Source organism: Oryctolagus cuniculus, chromosome 15 (genome assembly GCF_051225735.1).
Source record: "Oryctolagus cuniculus isolate XC-2025 breed Fujian yellow rabbit chromosome 15, ASM5122573v1, whole genome shotgun sequence".
NCBI classification, from domain to species: Eukaryota; Metazoa; Chordata; class Mammalia; order Lagomorpha; family Leporidae; genus Oryctolagus; species Oryctolagus cuniculus.
The window spans coordinates 88398174-88408531 of record NC_142881.1 but is presented as its reverse complement, the minus strand read 5'-3'; positions in this window follow the sequence as shown (position 1 = coordinate 88408531).

Sequence of the window (10358 nt, the reverse complement as noted above, 5' to 3'; positions counted from 1 at the left end):
GTTAAATTTTTAACTGGTAGTAAAATTAGCCACAAAATCTATAATAGAATAAGAAATTATATATTCAGTAGCTCTTAAACATATTCTGAATAAAATATTAGTGTAAAAACCAATCAACATGAACCAGCATATGTGTTATGATACCATGGAGCGGACATTTGGCAAGCAGTTAGGGAAGACTCCTGCCTTCCACAATGCTGTGCCTGGATTCAGTCTAAGCTCCTGATTCCGGCTCCTTGGAGGCTGCGGAGATGGCCCAGTTGACTGGGCTCCTGCTTCCCGTGCAGGGTACCTGCATTGCGGTCCCGACTTGGCTGGCCTCAGCTTAGATGCGGCTGTTGCAGGTGTCTGGGGAGCGGGCTGGCAGACGAGAGCTGTCTGTGTGAGTGTTCACACGCACGAGTGCCTCTCCCTCCCATAAATGATTTTTGTAAGAGATTGTGGCATGAAAGAACTCGTTTTCCTGAATAATATGATTACGAAATATTTTCTCTTCTTCCATATTACTTTCTGCTCTTTCCTAAACCAGGAACATATTAGTTTTATTATCAGAACCACAAAGCCATAACAGAAAGAAGAAATCACCAGGTTTTGGGGTGAACAATCTACCATTCACTTGAGAGTTAACAAGCGTAAGTTCCAAAAACTACAGTAAAAATCCATATTGTATATATTCGCACAAAGAAAGAAAAGGTTAGGGTGTTGGTGTTAACTATTTCCTCTCCTTGAAAGATTAGCAAACCTGTGGTTAAGGAGACCCTGTGGAGTGTCCTGTTCCTGTTTTGTTTCTGGTCCACTCCCCTGGTATAACAAGCTGCTTTCTCATTACAGCCGGGCTGGGGTGCAAAGAACTGACCACTGCTTAACTCAGAGCCACAGAACTCGTTAAGAAAGCTTCAGCCTGCCACGACCCACATCCACCCCTCTCAAAATAAATTCACCACATTCCTCAACCACAAATACATATGGGAAGAAAAGCAGCCTTTAACAGCCAACAGCAGTATTTTTCCCAGGCACAGACTATGTGACTTAGGCTTACATGTGAGTGAATGCATTTAATTATGAAAATGAGAGTCACTGGTCATTTATTGGCTTATTCCACAATTATTCGTTGAAACACCATGCTGGGTTTTCAGCGAGGCCATGGCTATAAAACAGCAAACAAAATCCATACCATTGAGACTGGCGTCGTGGCATAGCGGGTGAAGCTGCAGCCTGTGATACCAGCATCCCGTATGGGCACCGGTTCAAGTCCCAGCTGCTTCTCTTGTGATCCAGGTCCCTGCTAATGTACCTGGGAAGGCAGTGGAAGATGACCTTAACTGACCCATTCCTGGCTATTAGGTCCAACTGGGTAATAAACCAGCCGATGGAAGAGCCCCCCCCCCCAACTCAGGACTCATAAATAAAAATAAATAAACCCTTTTTTTTCCCCTTTAACAAAAAAGCAATACAATTTCCATTTCAATAAAACTTGCAGACTACTTGAGAGGCAAGAACTCAATGAACAGAGCAGAGTTGGTACCCTGCTTTCTATGTCGGAGGGCATGGGTTTCAGTTCTGGTTCTACTCCTGATCTATTCCAGCTTCCTGCTAATGCACACCCTGAAAGGGATCAGACAGTGGCCCAAGTGTTTGTGTTTTTGAGTTCCTGGTTCCTGGTTTGGCCCTGGCCCAGCCCCAGCTGCAGTGGGTGTTTGGAGAGTGAACCAGCAGATAGGCGCCCTCTCTCCCCTCTCTCTCTCTCTCTCTCTTCTCTCTCCCTCTCCCTTCCTTCCTTCCCTTTTAAATAAAGAAAATAAAGAGAAAAAATTACAGATAGTGACTGTCTATTGCAGAGAATTCTGTGAAATCTTTTGATGACTTCAGTTAAATAGGCTTCATTGCAGAGAGAGCAGACCAATTGCTCTATACAATGACATAAAAGCCAAAGGCAAGTACCCAAGGGACACAGAGAAGGGAGCAGCATTAGGAGGTGCTTAGGGCTGTCCATGGCATGATTGCAGGCCTGGGAGAAGAGACAGCCACTGAACACCTCTCAGGGATTGCAATGTCTGGGCTGGCATGGTGGCGCAGTGGGTAAAGCCACCACCTTCAGTGTCGGCACCCCATATGGGCGTCAGATTGAGTCCCGGCTGCTCCACTTCCAATCCAGCTCTCTACTATGGCCTGTGAAAGCAGTAGAAGATGGCCCAAATCCTTGGGCCCTTGCACCTACATGGGAGACCTTGAAGAAGCTCCTGGCTTTGGATTGGTGCAGCTCTGGCTGTTGCAGCCAACTGGGGAGTGAACCAGCAGATGGAAGACCTCTCTCTCTCTCTGCCTCCCCTTCTCTCTGTGTGACTTTCAAATAAATAAATAAAATAAATCTTTAAAAAAAAAGGATTGCAATGTCTATGGGACTTGTAATCACAAAGCCGTCTAAGACTCCGTTTCAACTTGTTATGGGCGTTTCTCTCTGCATCACCCTTCCCATGGCCGCTTTGTCCTGGATAAAGCCAGCTTCACATGCACTCTCAAAGTGGGGGTCCTTTGGGGAACAAGGGTCTTAGGATGTCCTCCAATAAGGCAGCATGATGTGGTAAAAATAGAACAGAAGCTGCAACCCAGGACACACTGAGGGAGGGAAACCCTGAATCACTTGATAAGTTGAGACACACCACGGTGCACGTGAGGTCAGAGGTGAGAGAATGGTATTGAAGAACGCAGGGTGGGATTGTTTGGGCAGGTGGAAGAACTGGTTTTGTCCAGTAGCTAGTATCTGAGTTACATACCCAGATATATACTTGATTTTCACTATATTATTTTCTAACACGTATTACTCACTCATGGGATATAAGAAGAGTTTTAGGGGAAAAAATGCCACTGGCATTGTGGTGCAGCAGGCTAAGATGCTGTCTAGAATGCTGGCATCCCATATGGGCTCCAGTTCAAGTCCTGGCTGCTCCACTTTTAATCCAGCTCCCTGCTAATGTGCCTAGGAAGCAGCGGAAGATGGCCCAAGTCCTTGGACGCCTGCATCCATGTGCGAGATCTGGATGGAGTTCCAGACTCCTGGCTTCAGTTTGGCCCAGCCCCTGCCATTGTGGTCGTCTGGGGAGTGAACCAGCAGGTGGAAGATCTCTCTCTCTCTCTCTCTCTCTCTCTCTCTCTCCTTCCTCTCTCTGTCTCTCACTTTCTCTAACTCTGCCTTTCAAATAAATAAATCTTTACAAAAATTAAAAGTATATAAAAATTAAAAGAATGGGAAAAACCCATGATCCCCCAATGCAGTTAAAAAATAGAACCTGGGGCAATGTTTTAACCTAGGGGTTAAGACATCTGCATCCCATATCTCAATGTAGGCTCAATAGCCACACCTGTCTCCCAACTCCAACTTCCTGCTAAAGCAGATGCTGAAAGACCACAGTGATGGCTCAAGCAGTCATGTCCCTGCTAACCACACGAGAGACCTGGGTCAAGTTCCTGGCTCCTGGCTTTGGCCTGGCCCACCCCTGGCCATGGCAGGCAGCTGGGGATGTGGGCCAGCAGACGGGAGCTCATTCTATTCTTTTCCTCTTTCTGTCTCTGCCTCTCAAACACATTTAAAAAAATAAAGACATAAGAAATAGGACCTCATTAGTACAGTCCTGTGTTGCTGAAGGAGAGGGTATGGGCTGAGATATGAACGGTTGGGCAATTTCATCGTCATAGAAGTGCCATGGCCTGCAGTTACAGAGACCTGCAGACTGAAGGTTGCTCACTCCTTGGCACCTCCCATGCAGTCAGGAGATGCTGTAAGCACTGGACACACACAAGGAGCTCACCAAAATAATGTCAAGAAGTGTGGCATTGTAAATACGTAAGCCGTAATAGTCATTTACTACTGGGTGTTATGTAGGCTACCCTTTCATACAACTGGCGAAGTGGTAGTTGTAGCTACATCAGCATCACCACACACACACACACACACACACATGAGCAGTGCCCTGTGCCACCATGCAGCGACAGCTAGGACATCACTGGGCGACAGGACTGTTTCAGGGTCATTATCATCGTAGGGGGCCATGGTTGGCTATGAGGCTCGCCATTCCCTGGGGTGTCATGCAACCCCCATAACTGCACTGCGGACGTCTCCAGTGCGTCTGTTGCATCCCTGTCCCCCATCAGACACAAGAAGGATCTTGACCTGAGCCTCAGTCGTCGCCTGGCCTGTCTGCGTAGCTCTGCCATCTGTGTCAGTACGACTTACCGTCCAGGTGTGAAAAACTGGAATAGCCACCTCCAGCCAGCCTCTGCTAGCCAAAGCCTGAAGCCCTACAGACGACAACACCGACGCGGCTCAGTAAGTGGCTTCCCTTGCCTTGAGCTCTCCCTAGAGTCCCTGCTGGGACAGACACCAGCTGTGGTCATGGACTGAGTCCACGGACCTGGAGCTGGAGCGCTTGACACCAGCTGTCCCGCTGCCGGGCATTGGACTCCTGCAGAATGCCATCAGAGGGGTGCCTACTTCAAACCTCGCCATGACCTGCGGCAGTTCTGGGATGGGGGTGCGTCTCAAAGCAGACCCCACCTGCCAAGGTGGAAGGAGCACTGTCAGATAGTGTAGGGAACAGGGCATGGAGAGAAAAGAAATCCCATGAGCACACAGTGGCTGCACAGACAGCTGCAGAGGACCCTACTGTGGGCCTAGGGCTTCGGTTGAGAGAGAGATCAGTGCTGTCCAGCAGGTGTAACGGCTGTGCCCTCTGCACCTTCAGGTGAGAGAGACGGGGGGGGCTGGGTTATGCACTGGGAACTCTGTACTTCCCATTCAATTTTTCCATGAATCTCAAACTACTCTAAAAAATGAAAACCTGTTTTTAAGTATATAAAGAAAAACAGTCCACCCAGTTTCTATCTTTTTTTTTTTTAACTTTGAAGCTGACTCATCCTTAACTCACTGAATTAATCCATGCTTCCCATTTCCTTGTTAAATACATTGCCTGGGGCTGGGGTTGGCGATGCCACGAGTTAAGCCTTGGGACACCCACATTCCATATTAGAGTGCAGGTTCAAGTCCTGGCTGCTCCACTTCCAAAACAACTTCTTATTAATGCATCCTGGGAGGTGGTAGGTGATGGCCCACGTACTTGGGTTCCTGCCACCCACATGGGAGACTTGGACGGTTTCCCTGGCTCCTGGATTTGTCCCTGGCCCAGACCTGGCCATTGTGGGTATTTGAGTAGTGAGCCAGCAGATGGACAATCACTCTCTGTCTCTGTCTCTCCCTCTTTGTGTGTCACTCTGCCTTACAAATAAATAAATACATCTTAAAATACATTGATTGACATAAATGGCCATGCAGAAAGCTTGGGGTTGGCAAGCTAGTTTTAGAATGTGTACAAATTTCTACGTTAGCCAAAACTGTCTGAATCACTTATATGTCGTTATACAATAAACAAATGTTATATTGATGTATTGCATGATGAAAGAGCTGCTGAAAAGAATAAAATTAAGGCGGGTTGAAAGAACTCCGTGAAGCCAAGAGTTGAAGAGATTCCTTACAAAATGAGAATAGGAGAAACAATTGTAAATAGTAGACATTTTTTTATTTAAAAGATCTTATACAATCCTACACACAAACTGCTTTGCGAAAATTCTACTTTAAATAAATGCAAATTATTATAGGGAAGATTTGGGCAAGAAAGGTGATGAGACACAACTTGGTCCAATGCACCTGTTTGAAGTAGGAAGAAAACAGTCAGGGTCAATGCCATGAGGTTTTTTTGTTTGTTTTGCTTTGTTTTTTTTGTTTTTGTTTTTGTTTTTGTTTTGGACAGGCAGAGTGGACAGTGAGAGAGAGAGAGAGACAGGGAGAAAGGTCTTGCTTTTACCTTTGGTTCACCCTCCAACGGTTACTGCGGCCGGCGCACTGCACTGATCTGAAGCCAGGAGCCAGGTGCTTCCTCCTGGTCTCCCATGCGGGTGCAGGGCCCAAGGACTTGGGCCATCCTCCACTGCACTCCTGGGCCACAGCAGAGAGCTGGACTGGAAGACAGGCAACTGGGACAGAATCTGGTGCCCCAACTAGGACTAGAACCCGGGGTGCCGGTGCCGCAGGCTGAGGATTAGCCTATTGAGCCGAGGCGCCAGCCTGAGGTTTTGTTTTTTAAGATTTATGTATTTATTTGAAAGACAGAGTTACAGAGAGAGAGGTAGAGACAAAGAGAGGGAGAGGTCTTCCATCCGCTGGTTCACTCCCCAAATGGCCACAATGGCCAGGTTGTGCCAATCCGAAGCCAGGAACCTGGACCCTCCCCCAGGGTCTCCCACGTGGGTGCAGGAGCCCAAGGACCTGGGCCATCTTCCACTACTTCCCAGGCCATAGCAGAGAGCTGGATCAGAAGTGGAGCAGCCGGGACTCGAACCAGCTCCCATATAAGATGCTGGCACTGCAGGAGGCAGCTTTACCCGCTATGCCACAGCGCCAGCCCTTGCCTAAGTCCTTTTAACAAAATCCGCCTACAGGTCCCAGAGTGGTGGAGAAGTAAAGCATTGTTCTTTCCAGTGTTTTTCCCAGGACTGTGGGCATTTCACCCACAAATCAGGGCGTGTGTCTAACGGGCTGGTAGAAAGCATCCAAACAAGAGCCCGTGGTGTCTACGTCGTTGACCTTGGCCTTGCCCTCGCGCTGAGAGCTGCTGCTGTGAGAGGAGTGTGTGGATGACTCAGCCGAGGAGGTGGTTTATTGGTTTTGGCAGCAGGCAACAGGTGAATATTTCATGGAGGAGAGAGGTTTTAGTGGCTGTTTACACAATCTTCCCAGCCATGGCCACAGTTATTTAGATTGCCGTGCCAAACAGTATTTCAAGTCTCCTGAGCCTGCTGGCTCCTGTTGAGGGGGTTGCTGTTGCCGCGTCTCCTTAACATGACTGGGGTGTCGTTCTTGCTCCCCCAATGCAGTCTCCAGCTCTCTGGAGGCGCCACATTCGGGGCTTGGGACCAGCTCCTGTCCTGTGCTAGCTTCTGGCAGGAGCTCGCAGAGCAGCCCTGCGACACCTCTGTAATGAGTTTGGGAGTCTGCATGGCCCCCGTGCCTCCGGCTGTAGAGTGTCCTTCCTCACAAGGGCGTGCGTGTGTTTCTGAACCTTGTCAAGCACCCCCGGGGTGCTGAATATAGGAGAAACACACGCTACAGAAGCAAATCGTGTGCACCTGCACAGAGACACGAAAACAAGTGAAAGAATCCACGTGGTGTGGAGGAGATGTTCTTTGGAGCAGGAGTTTAACCTGGCAGCTAAGATATCCATGCACCACGTCCAAGGCCTTGCACCTGCTGCCGGCCCTGGGTTCCTGCTGGTGCAGACCCTGGAAGGCACTGCTGATGGCTTAAGGAACTGGGTTCCTGGCACCCACCTAGGATGTAAGGTGCAATCCTGGCTCCTGGCTTCAGCAGCTCTAGGTCTTACAGACATTTGGGGAGTGACCCAAATGGATGAGAGCTCACTCTCTATCTCATTCCTTCTCAAATACATCTCTTAGTACACAGGCCATCTGGATTCTGCACTGAGTATTTAGTAGCTGGGTAACTGAGGACAACTCCACCTTGTAAGGGGGAAACTCAGTTTCTAGCATCACCCATGAGAGAGTCAGCCTCTGAAGCATCATTCACACTTGACCTTCAGTGGTCACAGTGGGAAATCTAAGGCAAGTTTCTTCCACCATAGGACGAAGAGAAGACTCAAAGGGGGAAGGCGCTGATGATGCAGCAGAGGACTTCCAGCATTTGTGTGCTTCAGGGTGAGTACAAGGCTGAGTATACTGATCGGCTCATGCTACTGCAACAAAATAGCAGAGGCATCGAACCTTATAGAGAGGAGAGGTTGGTTCCCATCACAGTTGTGGAGGTTCAAGTCCTTGTTGGTGTGGCCCCAGCTGAAGGCATCTCTGATGTTGTCAATGGAATGAAGGGTGGGGCACCTCATCATGGGAGCCTGGGCAGGAGCATGGGGGTCACATCTGGAGCCCAGAGCCAACTGGGTCCAGGGCATGCCCTCAGGGACCCAAGGACAATGGACCTCCACCTCCTAAAGGGCCCATTGCCTTGGGGTTCAAGCCCAGGAACTGGGGGTCATTTCCCTCTTGATTGGACATCTAAGCAAGGGCACATCACTGTACCCTCTGATCCTGAGTGTCTGCGTCAGCACCAGGGGGACCACAACATGTGCCTCGCCTTGACCTGCAGGGGTGGTGGAGACCATGAGTAGGATGTGCTCATACCTGCATTGTTATTTGCAACACCAAAGTGGCTCACCCAACAGTCCCTGGCGACTCCATCAACAAGCTACTCTCTTGACTGGGGCCATTAGACAGAAGAACAGCCCCTGTAATAATAACCTAAGAACCTTCTAGCAACAGTTTTCTTTTTTTTTCTTTTTCTTTTTTTTTTTTAATTTTTTGACAGGCAGAGTGGACAGTGAGAGAGAGAGACAGAGAGAAAGGTCTTCCTTTGCCATTGGTTCACCCTCCAATGGCCGCCGCGGCCGGCGCGCTGCGGCCGGCGCACCGCGCTGATCCGATGGCAGGAGCCAGGAGCCAGGTGCTTTTCCTGGTCTCCCATGGGGTGCAGGGCCCAAGCACCTGGGCCATCCTCCACTGCACTCCCGGGCCACAGCAGAGAGCTGGCCTGGAAGAGGGGCAACCGGGACAGAATCCGGCGCCCCAACCGGGACTAGAACCCGGGGTGCCGGCGCCGCTAGGCGGAGGATTAGCCTAGTGAGCCGTGGCGCCGGCCGCAACAGTTTTCTAAAAATCCTCTTCCTACCATAATGACACTGCAGATAGTACCACCACCTGTTGCCTGAACTGTTTTCTTGCAGAACCAAGAGTTGAAACACAAGCTCTCATTTCTCTCTCCCAATCCGACTGTGTCATTTTGATAACTGAGGAAAATAGGATCAAAGGAGGCAAACCCACCACTGACAGGGCTTGCACCCAAACTCCAGCACAGGTCTCCATCAGGTCCTGAAGCCAATGGCAAGCTCCGTACCCAAGAACAAGAATGCTCTCCAATCCTTGCAGTAGACTCATTAAAAAATTACTTATTTAAAAGGCATCTCTTTTTCTGTCACTCTGTCTCTCTCTCTCTCTCCCTGTCTCTCTCTCCTCTCTCTCCCTCCCTCTCTCTCTCTCTCTCTCTCTCTCTCTCACACACACACACACACACACACACAAAGACAAGTAGATGTTTCATTGGCTGGTTCACTCCTCAACTGGCCATAACACTCAAGGCTTGGCTAGGCAGAAGCCAGGAGCTCCATCCAGATCTCCCATGTGTGTGGAAGGACCCCCAAGCACTTGGGCCATCTGCAGCTGCTTTCCAGGGCACATAAACAAGGAGCTGGATTAGAAACGGAAGCAACTGGGACTCGAACAGGCTCTCCTACGGTTTGCCGCTTAACCTGCTGTGCTACAACATCAGCCCCACATTCGTAATAGCTTGGTAAGAGCTTCCAGTACCGTTTTTCCTTGTGTGTCCCATTGTCCTGGTGCCTATAGGAGGCAGGGCAATCTTTCAACACCCTTCGGGTGGTGGAGGCCCCTTTGGACCATGGTCTGCTTGGGACATGGGCAGGTGGCACAGACAGAGACACTGCACTGCTCATCCCTCTGTTCTGTCCTTTCCTACAGCCCTGTGACAGCGTGAGAGGAATGATTTACAATCTTATTTTCAGAGATGGAAACCAGGACTCGGTATTCTTCGGATATCTCATTACTTCTTCTGTTTTGTGGGGATTTCTGTGGGAAACAGCTTTGTGAGTTTGGAGCCACAGCAGTCATCATGCACCCCCCACCCCCCAGCCCTGCTGACTCTGCTGCCCACTGGCCTCACTGGGGCCTCTGCCAGTGACCCTGGAGTCGCAGAAGTACCGTTTGGGAATGAGGCAGCCCAGCACAGTCATCTCCATTATTCACGTCTGAGTAACTTAGTCACTTCCATTACTCACCACCAAGCCAGCCTGGAGCTCTGTACTTTTCCTGAACCTTAGCTATAAATTTCAGCTCTGAGAACAGTGCTTGGCTTGGTGAAGCCGTGAAGCTGTTGTCACTTCTCTGTCGCAAACGCTGGCCAGCCCTGGTCCCTGTCCACTCCAGCGGAGTGTTGTCTTGCTGTGTTCCTGCTTAACTGGGTGACCTGGTCTACTAGTCTACTTCCTCGTCAGTGCCACTTGGTCTCAGTGTCACCTGGTTGCCTTTCTTCCTGTTGTTCATGGAAGCAGTATGATGGCCTTTCCCTACAAAAAGATCCATGATCCTTCACGGCGGAGACCTGCCAGTCTTGAGCAGATCTTGCCTAGTGATACCCGTATGTGCATGTGTGGGAATTTCTTAAACCA